This window comes from Haliotis asinina, chromosome 15 (assembly GCF_037392515.1).
Source record: "Haliotis asinina isolate JCU_RB_2024 chromosome 15, JCU_Hal_asi_v2, whole genome shotgun sequence".
Classification (NCBI taxonomy): domain Eukaryota; kingdom Metazoa; phylum Mollusca; class Gastropoda; order Lepetellida; family Haliotidae; genus Haliotis; species Haliotis asinina.
Genome location: NC_090294.1, coordinates 49476925 through 49494116, shown reverse-complemented (window position 1 = coordinate 49494116; position 17192 = coordinate 49476925). Strand labels below are relative to the sequence as shown.

The 17192-nt window shown below is 39.1% G+C and overlaps 1 protein-coding gene across 3 annotated transcripts in view; it reads right to left on the bottom strand.

Annotated features, from left to right (window-relative positions):
- Positions 1-17192, bottom strand: part of LOC137265478 (complexin-like) — a 197437-nt gene that overhangs the window by 55011 nt on the left and 125234 nt on the right. The window lies entirely within an intron of this gene.

Sequence of the window (17192 nt, the reverse complement as noted above, 5' to 3'; positions counted from 1 at the left end):
TCAGCGTGATGAGCAGATGCTTAAACCATCATCCACTGCCACTCAGATCAAAATTTAAAGTTAAATTCCAGAGTTAACAAAGGAGCAAGACAAGGGTGCAGTGAGTGAGTTTTAATGCCACATTCAGCAACATTCCAGCTAAACCACATTTCAGGGCTTACCATACACTGTACACTGTAGGTCAATGAGACAAGTCACCACTCAAACCTTAGAGTGCAGGTCAACTGTGCAGTTTCGATATTTTTAAACAATGTCATGCCCAGTAGGGGACAATAGATGGCCAAGTTATCTTGGCACTTTTCTGTGTATAGTTGCCTTGGGGATTGTATGGGTAAACCTATGATTGTATGGGTAAAATCCCGATTCATCTTGACTGTATTTCTAGATTTCTTGGTTGAAATGAAGCTATATTATTGAAAAATCGGAACTCTTCATTGTAATTCAAAGTTCTTATTATTCCCTGCATCATTGAGGATGATCCGAATCACGTGGCAACACTTATCTGATTTTGACCTTCACTACTGATGACATCAAAGGTTCCAAGAGTTTATGGTGGTTGAAGGTTATGGTCAGATTTAATTAATTCTGCCTGCACTATTGTGTGAAAATGTTGGGAGGTGGAGGCAGCTCCTATTGCAGGTAATTACTCATAGTGATAGTGTGACAAGCTGGAGTGCGATGCTTTGTCAGGGCCATATCAGATACTTATACATGTCCTGGGCAGTACCTGGAGACCAATTTGAGAGGCTCCAATATTTCCTGCCTCCCTTGAGAAGAGAACAAGGTACCCAATGGTGAACATATATTATTGATAACAGAATTGATTTTGAAGTTGAGTTGGAAAACATTTCCATGTTGTTAGTGATGAACCTGTAAACCATAAAGTACCTCCTAACATATGGTAAGCCAGACCAACATTATGTAATCACACAGGATCATCATTAGGCAGCGAAATCAACAGTGCTGGGAGAAGTGAAATGTAATTGAATTGTGCTACTTTCCTAATCACACATTGTTCACTTAGAAGTAGAAGAAATTACTGATTTACTGTCACATTATATTTTTAATGAAAACAGGTCAAACAAGTAATCAAGCAATCAATACTTTTTAAGTAATGAAGTGGTGAATGCTATTGAACTGTAATTAGTTGTCATTAATCAGTGTTGGACATATTGAGAAAAACAAGACATGTGAATTTGTTGTCACGACTGGTTAATGGGTTTGTGTTGTTATGGTGACAATGAAAGACAAGACTACATGAGTGTCAGATGGTACCTCATGGTAGACATAGGGCTGACTGACACACCGACATATGCTCTCTCTCACTCACACACGCACGCATGCACACCTCCCCCCCTAGACTTCATGTTGCACCAGTATCAACCCCAACCTTCATGTTGCATCGGTATTAACCCCAGCCTTCATGATACACCAGTATCAACCCTAGTCTTCATGTTGCACCGGTATCAACCCCAGCCTTCACACTGCACCAGTATCAATGCAGTCTTCATGTTGCACCGGTATCAACCCTAGCCTTCATGTTACATCAGTATCAACCCCAGCCTTCATATTGCACCAGTATCAATGTAGTCTTCATGTTGCACCGGTATCAACCCTAGCCTTCACGTTACATCAGTATCAACCCTAGTCTTCATGTTGCAACAGTATCAACCCTAGTCTTCATATTGCACCAGTATCAATGTAGTCTTCATGTTGCACCGGTATCAACCCTAGCCTTCACGTTACATCAGTATCAACCCTAGTCTTTATGTTACATCAGTATCAACCCTAGGCTTTATGTTACATCAGTATCACCCCTAGGCTTTATGTTACATCAGTATCAACCCTAGTCTTCATGTTACATCAGTATCAACCCTAGGCTTTATGCTACATCAGTATCAACCCTAGGCTTTATGTTACATCAGTATCAACCCTAGGCTTTATGTTACATCAGTATCAACCCTAGTCTTCATGTTACATCAGTATCAACCCTAGGCCTTATGTTACATCAGTATCAACCCTAGTCTTCATGTTACATCAGTATCAACCCTAGGCCTTATGTTACATCAGTATCAACCCAGCCTTCGTGTTACATCAGTATTAATGCAGCCTTCATGTTGCATCAGTATCAACCCTAGTCTTCATGTTGCAACAGTATCAACCCAGCCTTCGTGTTGCATCAGTATGAACCCTAGCCTTCACGTTGCATCAGTATCAACCCTAGTCTTCATGTTGCAACAGTATCAACCCTAACCTTCATATTGCATCAGTATCAACCCTAGTCTTCATGTTGCACCAGTATCAACCCTAGTCTTCATGTTGCATCAGTAGCAACCCCAGTCTTCATGCAGCATCAGTATCAACCCTAGTCTTCATGTTGCACCAGTATCAACCCTAGTCTTCATGCTGCATCAGTATCAACCCTAGCCTTCACATTGCATCAGTATCAACCCTAGCCTTCACGTTGCACCAGTATCAACCCATGTCTTCATGCTGCATCAGTATCAACCCCAACCTTCATGTTGCATCAGTATCAACCCTAGTCTTCGTGTTACATCAGTATCAACCCTAGTCTTCATGTTACATCAGTATCAACCCTAGGCCTTATGTTACATCAGTATCAACCCCAGCCTTCATGTTACATCAGTATCAACCCAGCCTTCGTGTTACATCAGTATTAATGCAGCCTTCATGTTGCATCAGTATCAATGCAGTCTTCATGTTGCATCAGTATCAATGCAGTCTTCATGTTGCATCAGTATCAATGCAGTCTTCATGTTACATCAGTATCAACCCTAGGCTTCATGTTGCATCAGTATCAATGCAGTCTTCATGTTACATCAGTATCAACCCTAGGCTTCATGTTGCACCGGTATCAACCCCAACCTTCATGTTACATCAGTATCAATCCAGCCTTCATGTTGCACTAGTATCAACCCCAGCCTTCATGACACACCGATATCAACCCAGCTTTTGTGTTGCATCAGTATCAACCCAACCTTCATGTTACACCAGTATCAAAACTAGTCTTCATGTTGCACCAGTATCAACACTAGTCTTTGTGTTGCATCAGTATCAACCCCAGCCTTCATGTTACTCCGGTATCAACCCAGCCTTTGTGTTGCATCAGTATCAACCCAACCTTCATGTTACACCAGTATCAACCCTAGCCTACATGTTGCATAAGTTTTAAACCTTGCCTTCATATTACACCAGTACCAACCCAAGCCTCTACATTGCACCGTTATTGGCACTCTCCTTGCTATATTGTCCTTCCATCGATCCTATCATTCATCAATGTTGCGATACATCCACACATGTTCACTGTTAGATTTGGGAAAACCTTCAGAATAACATGACAACCCATGCTTTGGTTGTTTAAGACACTTTGAATCAACATCTCAACTGTAGACTGACGTCTAATGTTGCTGTATGTTCCTGGTACAACTTGATCAACATCACTGAAACAGTGAATTCTGCCTGTGGCTACTCTTCATAACACACTTTCAACATTCAACAATATTACTTGACATTTCCCAGATTTTTCCAGGCTACTTTGATGTTTTTCCAGACTAATATCCCCACAGCCTTGATCCATCATCTGTGTACATGATAAGTTGATAGGCAGTTACTACGTACAGACTGCCACAGTTTACAGACAACAATAACCATTGCAGGCACTCCAACAATGTCTAGATGTTCTCGTTAATATTGCTATTGCATATTCTGAACATTCCCAGACTATTTCCTGATAGGAACGCCCTGGGACCACAGCATCTTATGAATTATTAGAGAATCCAAATTGTCTGGGACATACACTCACAATAGTCTGTGAGTATTTATATATAGCTTACATCTACCAGTAACCTACTCATCAGTACTTTGATTGAACCTACTGAAGATTAAGGATACCATTTTCCTTTGTACAGATTATCATACATAAATTGAACAAATTCTCAAAAGTGTTTTCTGGAAGTCTTGAAATGACAAAAGACACAAAAGAAGTCTTCGTAAAGAATGTGTTACTTAATGACTGACAATTAATTGTGTTTGTTTACATGGCACTATTTTTTTGTCTTTCCATATACCCTGACTGCTTTTGGTTGTTTTCCATATCAGTGATAATGGTTTTTCAACACAAGACTGATCTGATTACTGAATCTCACTGCACTCCATAGTGGAGAGCAGTAATGCAGTGGTAAGGCATCTGTCTTATCATGCTGAAGGCCCGGTTTCGATCTCCAGTATGGTTGTATAATCCCCAGGGATTTAAAAAGTATCAGAAAGTACAATAGTGTCCTATGACCAGGGATAGTGATGTACATAGTGCTGTGAGCATGCAGTGTGCCTGGATATGAGCAACATATAAACAGAATATTGCAGCTATGTTTTTGGTCTAACATATCTTTTACATGACACTACGACTCGAGAAAGTCTGACGTCACTGCAGCCTGACTGTTGGCCCTTGATTTACAGGACACTATCTTTCTCAAAAGTGTTTTCTGGAAGTCTTGAAATGACAAAAGACACAAAAGAAGTCTTCGTAAAGAATGTGTTACTTAATGACTGACAATTAATTGTGTTTGTTTACATGGCACTATTTTTTTGTCTTTCCATATACCCTGACTGCTTTTGGTTGTTTTCCATATCAGTGATAATGGTTTTTCACCACTTTTAGTATTAATCCAGCAATATCACAACTTGGGACATCAGCAATGGGATTCAAAAGTTGTGCTCATCTGGCGCATCATGAGTCTTTGGCCTGACAAGCGAGAGCTTTATCCACTATGCTATCCCAACACTCGCTTTTCAAACAGGTTGATTACATATGTCATCTAACATATGGCTCATACATTCATCAAGACATGTCACCATGGAGACTCCACATCCATACAGACTGCACTGAAACAGCCAACTATGGCCACTGGTCACAAGGCTTGTTAACAAACTACTTCAAGCCATCTGCAAATTTTAAGAGCTAATTGCTGTGGTTACAGCAACATGTTAATGTCAACCTGAATGTATTGCATGTGTTTGAGACCAGTAGCCTAAACAGTGGTGAAGTTTCTATATGTCCATCTGATGTTTGTGGTGTTTCTTAACTTCACTCTCAGTTTCATTAATGATCACTACAGCTGTGTCTCGGTCACAATAAGAAATAAAACAAAGCTTCTTCCTTGCCATCATTTCCTATAGACTATAAAATTAAAACAAAATTACAATGGACATTAAATGATGACTTAACTGACTTGACGATTCATAGAAACATCTCATAAACTATGTTCATAAGAAGCAAATTTATAACAAAGTAAAGGATACAACTGACAACATTTTGTTGTTAACTTACTTAGTGTTTTAGCAGATGTGTGAGAAGAATTAGGGTTAAACTACACAAAGAGGACAAATAGTTTCATAAAGATGAAGTTATATTAACAAGATTTCAGCTTGTAGAGTTCAGATTACAGTTGAGAAAGCTTTTGCAAATGTTTGGAGCCCAGTTCAAAAGTCACTGGCATTTAGCTAGTGATGTCGCCCTGCTTGATGGGAGGAAATCAATAGGCTTGGTCACTCCAGATGTGTTGACCTCGGTCAGATAATGAGCAGTCTCACGTGTGTAGCTGCTGGTCAGATACAGCGCTGTGAGAATCTACTTCACTAAGGACTTGGCTGCACTTGACATCTCTTGCACATGTTATATGTAAAGCATTGATTCCACCGATCTGATGAATACCACCATCCTTCTGTATGTACACAATGTTCAATAGTTCAGGCCTTGCTAATTGTACTAGTGATGCTGCAGTGATATTTGTTTGACTGGCTGAAAAAACACACTGACCATATGTCCATGAGAACACATGGTTTAATATTCAGATGTCACAAATATAAACACCTGATGACTTTGTCAGACAGCTTTTGAAATTTTTTTTTAATAGTTCTAAATAATTACAAGGCTGGAGTGAAATGTCCTCATTTTCAAAAGTGACCATTGAGACTGGTGGGCTAGAAAACCAGTAGTTGACAGAATGGTTCCAGGTCCCAAGTTCTCACAGGTACCTTGGGATGTATACTTCTAACGAAACTGATGATGACACAATATAAATCATGTTGATCTAATAATTTGCAAAGTTTCCTCATTTCTGCACATGGGAACAATTTGTGATGTCCATTTCTGGTGTTTCCACTGTGATATTTCTGGCATACTGCTAAAAGGTAAAGGTAAACTCACTCACTCTACAGTTACCAATGTTGCAGGTGCACAACAGCAGATTGTACAGCTAGTGCTTGAGAGCAAGAGCAAGTATCCCCTTCAACAGGTACAATGAAACAATATCAGAAAGATCCCACGTCACCTCAACATGTGGTTTTCCACAATGTTTCTTCCAGTGTCCTGCACGTTCAGCAAAACAGATATTTATGCAAAACCTTACACAATAGCTGTACCCAGTAGTTGCTTTGTGGATGTTATTAAATGCAATATTCCAGGCACTAATGACTGTCAGAATATGGACAAGACAAACCAATGACTGATAGCATGAGCAACAGTCCATGCCACCAGGTCATGATGACATGTCACTGATCAGAGTGAGTGAGTGAGTTTAGTTTTACACCACATTTAGCACTATTCCCGCAATTGGTTAGAGCGTTTACCAATCATGCTGAATATCCATGTTCTATAAAATACATCAGTATTGTTGTGTGAAACCCATTTTCACCAGTGTGATGTTGCTGGACCATTCGTTAAAGTGGCCATAAAGAGCCATACTCCCTTACCCACCCATTCACTGATCAACTCAATTTTGTATTTGACTGATTCTGAAAGGCGCGTTACACAAAATACAAAGAACAAGGACAGTAGACAAAGTTTGGTTTCATTTCATTTAGTTATAAACAAAATTTCTACATGTGGCCTAGTTCTTTTTTGACAAAAATGGCATTCAGGTATTGGAATAGTCAATTCTTTTTTTGCGCCTGGCAACAAAAAGGTTTCATGTAAGGGTGTTTAAGTGAAGTGGAGGAACCTTGACATGTTAAACTATTTTAACCTAATTCTCAAGAGCTATCACTTATTAAACCAATACAGGCCATTAACCAACAATCCGTGAAACGCATGCACTTGTATAGATCGGTCATGTATTATTGAACTGGAAGAACCATTACAGGATTTGTTGCCAGCTCGGCATTGACTATGGCAGTACTATACACCTCAAGTCCTAATACCACCTGGGTTAGTATTGATCTGCCGTGGGAAATATGGTCTTGGAGCTGATACTGTACAGCTGATACTCATACCTACTGATGCTGGGCTTTGGATTTGGGTTAAAGAACCACGTTGTTAGTGAGTGAGTGAGTGAATGAGTGAGTGGGTAGGTGAACAAGTGAGTGGGTGAGTGAGTGAGTGAGGGGGCAGGTAGGTGAGGTGAATGAGTGTGTAAATGGGTGAATGAGTAAATGGGTGGGTGAAAGAGAGAGGGAGGGAGAGAGATAGAGATAGAGAAAGAGAGAGAGAGTGTGTGTGTGAGTGTGTGTGTGAGTGTGTGGGACTGGGAGGGGGAGTCACTGTGTGTGTCATTCAACATTAACATTGCTATAACCAAAATGTCACTTATGTCATGTTCTATCAGTTGATGTGGTACAAATGTTGGAATTAATACAAGCCTCATACATACAATGAAACATTAGAGAACATTTAGATGAAAATGGAAAAAAAAATAATAATGGAAAAATGACATAAACCCATGATTGTTGGATAGTCCCTCAAGGGACACAACTCTGCATAATTGCTGCACCTCAGACAATGGGGTGCCGATGCTTCCAAAAGCTGCAAAGTGACAAGGTGTCACTGCATCAAGATGCACAAACACTTTCACAGTGAAACTGATTTTTAATTATTGAAAACTTGAGTGCTACTAAAAAGGTGCAAGGAAAGCAAGTCTGATTGACTATCCACCAAGCTCTCACCTCTATAACACCTTTGCTGACCCTTTAGACCAGGTTCTAAGTTTAAAGTGTGATATGAGATTCCAAGTCAAAACAGGTCCCCATTACCCCATCCCTGGAATTTAAATTGCTCCACTATTTATACCATCATCTCCCTATAGCAGTATCAGATTTCCTACTGGCAGCAAAGTAAATGTTAATTGCCCTTCTCGTAAACAGTCTACTTCCTGGTGTTTTAGCAGAGAATAACCTTAGAACCTGAAGCTAAATTAGTATAGCATCTATAGTGATAAATCTATTTAAGACAAAATAAATTAGATATTCATTTTGCATTGAGGTAATAATAACTAAAGTAAAAAAACAACCAAACAATTTTTGTAACTTTGAAAATAATTTTGTTTGAATTTCACCTTCATTTTGTATTTCAGTATTTTTTGAAGAATGAAATCTCTCCAACACAAAGTGTTTAATCTATAACTTTGCCACAAGCACACTGAAATACAAAGGCAAAACTTTTCAAAAAAGAAACTTATCACTTCACGTTGAATGAAGACAGCCAACAACTTTTTGATTGAAACAAGCAATAAAGGCATTTTCACCTTACACTGCCAAATAATTATTAAGTAAACTTTACACTGCAGAAGTTCTGCTCTCATCACCACCCTCAAGTCATTTCAATTTTCGCTGGAGAAAAAATGAGAAGTGCATCAAATAATTCATTATTGTGTTAACCACTGGTACACATCTCCATCGTACAAAATATATTGATGAGATCATTCAAATAAATTATTAAAAATTTGCATTCTGCAGTATAGAATGGTGACTGAAGCAGGAATCTTACGTCTTGCTACACGTTGTAAAACACTTCCCTGATGCCACATTGGTTGTGCTTTACGGTGACAACCAATCACCATTACCATTTCCCTGTAATGAAACATTTACTCGACTCCAGCAAGTGAGGATCTTATGGCCCTTGATGTGTTTCTGAATGACCGACCATCCAGCCTGATTTTACAATGAAGCCTTTTGCTGAAACATTAGTCCTGTGTATCACTATGTTTACACTGTCATTTATTCATCATCCTAAGAACAAAGACGTGATAATCATCTTCCTCCGAAACGCAGACAATATTATGAATTGAAACGATTTGGTAATTGAACAGAATTGCTTACTTCTGCTCCAACAACTGGAGACAGATCTGAAGGATCAGAGGTAACTTGCCTCCAGGGGGTCATTGACTTCTGCCATGTAATCGTCCAATCAGGCTCGACAGCCACTAGCACTGTGTTTGAATAATATACTGCCTTTGGTAGCATAATAAATGAGATTTTTCTGCTTGCAGTACAAAAAAAATTGGTTTTACACAGGAATAAGATGGGATTTCATGACCAATAGTATGAACATAGTGTTTTCATAGATTTGATTGTATTGGCCATGGACTTGTGTTGAAACTATGTATAACAGCACAGCCATCAGATCATCATCCTCAATCTTCATTATGACTGACCATTACATTACAACCGTAAGTTCAGAACCAGCAATCATAATTATGACTGTCCATAATAATACAGCCTGTGAAGATCTGGGCTAGAACTGATCTTCAGGAACCATGCTCTTCATAACATGGGAATAATGGGATTGGGTGTTCACGCTTGGTGAGTTGGTTGACACAGGTCATCATATCCCAATTGAGTAGATCGTTGTTCATGATGCTGATCACTGGATTGTCTGGTCCAGAGATTTTTACTAACAGACCACAGCCATATAGCTGGAATACTGCTGAGTGTTGTGTAAAAGTAAACTCACTCCAGTACAATATGGTACAACTGCAAGACCATCACCTGTAAATATCACCATGACCATCCATAGCAACACAGCTGTTAGACGATCAACTGTAAATATCACCATGACCCTCCATAGCACAACTGCAAGACCATCACCTGTAAATATCACCATGATCCTCCATAGCCACGCAACTGTAAGATCATCACCTGTAAATATCACCATGACCCTCCATAGCCACGTAACTGTAAGATCATCACCTGAAAATATCACCATGACCCTCCATAGCAACACAATTGTAAGACTCTTTTTAAGAGAACAACTGTGAGATCAGCATAAGCAACCATTATTAAGATTCTGCAACTACACACCCTGACTTCAACCTGTTGCAGTGTTAATTTCACCTTGTGAAACATCCAAGATGATGGTTTCAGAGAAATGCGTGAATGTTGGTTTGGTCATTGTGAGCCCTCTTACATTATCAATGTTACAGACAGACCAATTACAATCTGTCATCAATTTCACACATCAAGTGTGTCCAAGGACCATAGTTTACACATTAAGGCAAATTACCTAAGCACTGATATACAGTCTAGCCAATAATAATTAAAGGTCACCTCTGAGGGCCAAAGTTAAGCTCCTAGAAATAATGTATCACCTGTCATTAATAAGCAATAGAATATACATAATGTCACAGCCAGACAATAATCAGTCTCAGTTATTTGCCAAATTGGATTCAAATGGGCATATACAGCAAAATAGTGATGAAAGTTATGAAAACAACACCAGGTGCCTTTGACAACACAGGCATCCAGACATGGGTGCAGCATTCAACATTCACACAACATGCATCAAAAGGTATGCATTCAATTTTTGCCCCACGTCACACCTAGTATTCTACTCACACCCAAATACAGCCTGCCACATCATTATTCCAGCAACGTTCCTGCTCATTGATAGTGGCACACAAACAATATAGTCTAGACCAGACAATCCTGTGACACAGGTATACTGATATTGTTGAAAACAAACCGAAATGTTAACTTTGATATACCAGTACCTCTGCTGCATGCCAGTGCAGAAATTCTGCTGCTTACAAGTAAATAGAAACAGATGAGAAATTTTGCAACACAATCTGGGACAGTTACAATTTTGTATCCAAGTCACTGTTCATTCAGTACCTGAATCTGCAGAATTAAAATGCTTCTTAGTTTATCATTAAACAGTGAAACTCAAGTCAACCTTGTTAATGACAAGAAGTAGAAACAACTATCTCAATTTGGTGAAACATACTGTATACATGTCAGCCATATTTAGTTATTATTATTTTCGAAACTAAAGAAAAAGGTCAAAAACTTTGATTTTTTTGGTATAATATGATTAAAATCATAAATATAAACAAAAACATAAAAAATAATATCCAAAAAATATTCAAAAGGAGTTGATGCCAACAGTGCACAACTTCATTACTTACAAACATAATGGCAACATCTTGACAAACATGAAGTATTTTTTTTTACCTTTGTTAACTGACAGTGACACTTACTTAGGAAACCTTAGCTACAAGTAGCTGAGATGAGCAATGCCTCCAAAACCTCCTGTTAATTGCTATGGTTACTGGTGATGTCACAACATCGTGCAATGGACTGTGATATATATCATATCATCGGAGTAGTAACTCCTACTGAATCCTATTGGGGATGAGAGTTTTTACTGCATGATGAGTATGCACAATGAGAACCAACATAATTTATTCATGTAGATGTTAACCCTGGTTGTATCATGAGCAAAATCATTCTGAAATACCCAGAAATAGCCTATTTTGCTAAACACAGGTTTCATAAATAATGCACACTCCATCTTAGGAGTTATTTGTCTGAATATAGTTCTCAATGATGACATTTAGAATGAATGTCACCTTGCTTGTTGTGAACAACAATTCCACAGAAATACTGTGTGTTTGTATCTTTTGATGAGGTATATAAAAAGATCACCTTCATCCTGTTTCAAACACACCTTCATCCTGTTTCAAACACACCTTCATCCTGTTTCAAACACACCTTCATCCTGTTTCAAACACACCATGGGGTGAATTTATCAGGTTATAATAGCATCAGACATTTGGTATCAGATTTCAGGAGACACTTTTGTAACATGTATTCTCCATTCTCTGTAATGTTCTTAACGTCTCAAACTATTTCATCCATTAATTCATTCACATGCAATTACGGGAAACATATTACAACACTGAAATATGGCAGGACACATAAACAATGTCGCTAGTCTTGTTGCCTATTGCTGCACTCACCAGTTCCGTACAAGATGTATTTTTAACTTGACAAAAGAAAAATAAGGGGTTGCTCTTTTATTCTGTAACACTGAAATAAGTAGATTTTAAGAAAATAACTTTATTTGCTACTATGAGGAAAGAAATACTGTCGAAGGTATACATATTCTTAAAATGGTTTGACCCTTTTTATCTTACTTTTTCCGGCCTAAAGAACTCTTGAAGGAACTGCAAAAAGATATTAGGAATTTGACACTTTAGATGATTCTTTTCACTTACCAACTAGATTAATGGGGACAAAAAGTCTGGTCAAAATAGAACTGGCCAGTAATAAAGTTTGATCAACGAAAACCATTACTTGATATCAGGCAACCACCCACGAACATCCACACACCCACCTAATCCCATCTAATGCCCTCAACAAATAACAATTCAAGTGTTTAAGCTACAGTTTAGAAATTTGCTTAAATTATTTCCGTTGTTAATTGAAGAGACTGTCATGAATATACAGTCTTTGTTAACATTTAAACATGGCATTTCTGATGCTTTAAACGGGGATTCACCTTAAAGAATGGCCTTTAATAGCCAGGGAAGAATACATATTGGGAAATGATGTCATGCATGGAAATAAATAGTTTTCATCTACCAAATCTGTTTGGTTTTTTTGTGTGTGTTTTTCACTATTTTGTTATTTCCTTATTTTTAAAGCTACAAATAAACTCCCAAACAGGTTGAATCCCATCACTGGTATTCCATTATTGTTGAGAGACAGTTGATGCCACTCTAAAGCTGGCCTCTAACTTCCATAAACATTTCCACACACGCATTTCTCCACTAACCTTTTAAACCCAACACTATTACATTAAGGGTTAAACAATACGGCTGTGCTGCACAATTTACTGCTGCCATTCTGGACATTGATCATGAATCGCCAGTGTTATGATGCTACGTTACATAATGGCCAGAAAATGTGTGGCAGGATTAGATAATGGCAATATGTGGTTTTGCATGCGATAGTGTTATTGGATTTGTCAGCGTCAGAATCCATTTTCACTCAAGCCCTAATGGTGGTTAGTTGTGGTGGGTATCGTATTGATCTGTCCAACTGGGTTTCTGATAATTCTCTATTTTACATACCATTGCTGTATTTTCCCTTGATCGAAAGTGAGACAGTCCGTAGGAGACATCACATACAACACAGCAGCATGCCAGTACCACTACATACAAGTGAGTATATCTCAATGTTTGCACAGCATGGCCAATCAGGCTGTTAGCTGTGGCTAAATCAGACTGACAATCATGACAATGCATATCATCTTGCAGAACCTTCATCTCGCAGAAGCTTCATCTCGCAGAACCCTCATCTTGCAGAACCCTCATCTCACAGAACCCTCATCTCGCAGAACCCTCATCTTGCAGAACCCTCATCTCACAGAACCTTCATCTTGCAGAACCTTCGACCTTGCAAAAGCTTTATCTTGCAGAAGTTTCATCTCGCAAAACCTTCAACCTTGCAGAACCTTCAACCTTGCAGAACCTTCATCTTGTAGAACCTTCATCTCGCAGAACCTTCAACCTTGCAGAACCTTCATCTTGCAGAACCTTCAACCTTGCAGAACCTTCATCTTGTAGAACCTTCAGCCTAGCAGAACCTTCAACCTTGCAGAACCTTCAACCTTGCAGAACCTTCATCTTGCAGAACCTTCAACCTTGCAGAACCTTCAACCTTGCAGAACCTTCATCCTGCAGAAATCAGCCTTGCCTACAGCTTCTGGTGGGAGAATGTTAGAATTTGCCATTCCCAATCAGTAACAAACTTTGTTTCATACTTTTCTTAATACAGTAAACAATAGAAAATATATCCAATACGATTTTGGTCTTTCTGAACTTGAAACAAATAATGAAGATTGTTGATATAATTGTGTATTGTATATTAAGAAAAACATGCTGTTAATATATTGTGTGTGACATATACAAAGACTGAAACTTCATCTGTAGGAAAACACATAAAGAGAGTTTGATATCTTTAGAAGAGTGAACTGAACCCAGGAAGACATAATATAGAGATGTCTTGACATGTGACTCTGGAGGAGAGTCAAGTGTGTTAATCTGCTTCTCTACTGAAATAGAAATATTTTCATATTTCTTGGAAATACAAAATTATTCTCATGAAAAGTCTCTCATGTAGTAAAATAGAATGACATAGCTGACTGCCCCTGTCCAGTCTGTGCGTCCACATTCCTCAATCCCACATGCTGTCCTCTGAATCCAACATCCTGACATCCCTCAATCCCACATGCTGTCCTCTGAAGGGAACACTTGTCCTCATACATATCTATTAGTCACCGTGGAAGATGCTGCAGTGTAATATTTTTTGGGCAATATTTAACTAGTATTACCTGCCTAGACATATGATATCATGATGATGGTTCACAGTTATGACGTCATCATGCTAAATGCCACTGTTGCACTGACACTAGACCTTGCTTGACTCACGGGAAGCTGAGAGTCCTCACACTGTAGACAATCTTGCCGCAGTTTCTACCAATTTACTTTGGAGAGTAATAAAGAGAATACTAAACTCCCTTCCATGAAATACCATTTTTGTTAAACTCATGACAAACTTAGTATCAAACTCACTTTCACTTGTTTTATACTAAATCCTTAACACATTTAATAGAAATGTTATTACATGGAAGGTCGTTTTGTATCCTCTATGGATCCCACTCTTTCTCTGGGTCTTACACATCCCTTCAGACTACATTCTTACATCCCTGGATTCCACATCCCCATGACTATACTGAACTCCAGAACCCATGGATGGAACACACCACACCATGGACCCTCTTATTCCTCTTATTTCCTCCGATAATTCGCTATACACCCGGATCCAACACCCCACTGCATGGATTAAATCTTCTGGACGAAGCACACCATCCTTATTCCCACATGCCTGGCTCTTACATCCCCGTATGCCTGGATCCTACATCCCCACATGCCTGGATCCCACATCACTGCATGCCTCGATCCTACATTCCTGCCTGCCTGGATCCAACATCCCCACATACTTGGATCCTACATCCCTCCATGGCTGGATCGTACATCCCCACATGCTTGGATCTTACATTGCTGCAAGCCTGGATCCTACATCCTTACATGACTGGATCCTACATCCCTGCATGCTTGGATCCTACATGGCTGGATGCCGGGATCCTACATCCCAACATACTTGGATCCTACACTGCTGCATGCCTGGATCATTCATCCACCAGCCCATGTTATCTTTTCAATGTCAGTACAGGAGCGTTCCATCACCGGCTGCTTCCCCAACTACAGATACCTATTTAGAACAGGTTATTGACATATGAGGGAAGTATCGACTCAACCTGGCTACAACAAAAGGAACATTAGCACTAATGGATTGTTGCTGTATTGTCACAAATACTTCATGTAAGTGACAAAAACTTATTGACATTTGGCACTGACTTACTTTCTGTCACCATAGTACATACAGACAGTACTTCAGGGCATGTTTCAACACAGGTAACATCCTCATAGAGAGTTTCACATGTAGGTCATCTAGAAATGTCATCAGATATCGTCATCACAATTTCAATCAGAAGAATTGGAACTAGATGATAATGAAGAAATCAAAGTATCTTTCTGTCATATTCAAACATTAATTTTGATCCAAGTTATGCTGATATGTTATGACAATTAACTTCATAAGAAAGATTTGAGAGAGGTTACTTGCAGAGCCTGTCCATGGCTTCATGTATAATACACCTGATTTATTGCTCTTTACAAATCTCCAGAATCAAAACTGGGAAAGATAACAATGACATACTCATACGTCTTGATAGATAATTCATCTGCTTCCAAAGATTTACAAATCATGACAATTATAATGCTCTGCAGATTCAACAAGCGCCAATAGTAATTTACATAAAACAGAAGTCCAAACACAGCTAACCCTTTTTACTGCAGGAGCTGCCAGCTTTGATTGATTTTCTACCCAGCTGAAGACTTTCCTCAAAGCACCACATGATGTCCAAAAAATGCAAATGTAGTTTTATTGTAATGAATATTGACTAGCAATAAGCAATTGGGTATAAAATCAAAGATTGATATTCATGGGAATTCAGTCAAAAGTAAGTCGATTATGACCAGGATTCCAGATCTCATGGTTTCCAGTTTAACCCTTTATAGCAGTGTATTCCATGAAGCTAGCGTAGCGCTTTGACTCCCAGACTCTAACACTGATTTACAGCAAATTTATCACTATGACTGATGTGGCTCCCATGCTTCACCACTGACTTACGACAGTACAATCACTATGACTGACGTAACCCCAACACTTCACCACAGTCTTATGACAGTATTATCAGTACGATTAACGTAACTCCAATGCTTCACCAGTCTTACAACAGTATTATCACTACAACTGACATAACTCCCATGCTTCACCACAGTCTTACGACAGTATTATCAGTACGACTGACATAACTCCCATGCTTCACCAGTCATACAACAGTATTTTCACTACGACTGATGTGACTTCCATGCTTCACCACAGTCTTACGACAGTATTATCACTACAACTGGCATAACTCCCATGCTTCACCACAGACTTACGACAGTATTATCACTACAACTGACATAACTCCCATGCTTCACCACAGACTTACGACAGTATTATCACTACGACTGACAAAACTCCCTTGCTTCATCACAGACTTATGACAGTATTTTCACTACGACTGACATAACTCCCATGCTTCACCACAGACTTACGACAGTATTATCACTACAACTGACATAACTCCCATGCTTCACCACAGACTTACGACAGTATTATCACTACAACTGACATAACTCCTATGCTTCACCACAGACTTATGACAGTATTTTCACTACGACTGACGTAACAGCCATACTCTGGACTCTCAAGGGTGTCTGTCACATGGATCCTGTCTGTCCAGTCAATCATGTGCACATGTGCACTGTCTACTAAAAATATCACCACTGCTCATTACCCCATTGACGTTCTCAACCACACAAGACGGCACCTGTGACCTGAAGACAAGCCAGGATTAAGATCTGTATGGGTGACTATGACTGACCTAAATCCCAAGACACACTCATCGTCTTCATCATGTTTGTAAGTTCAAACCAGGAAAAAAC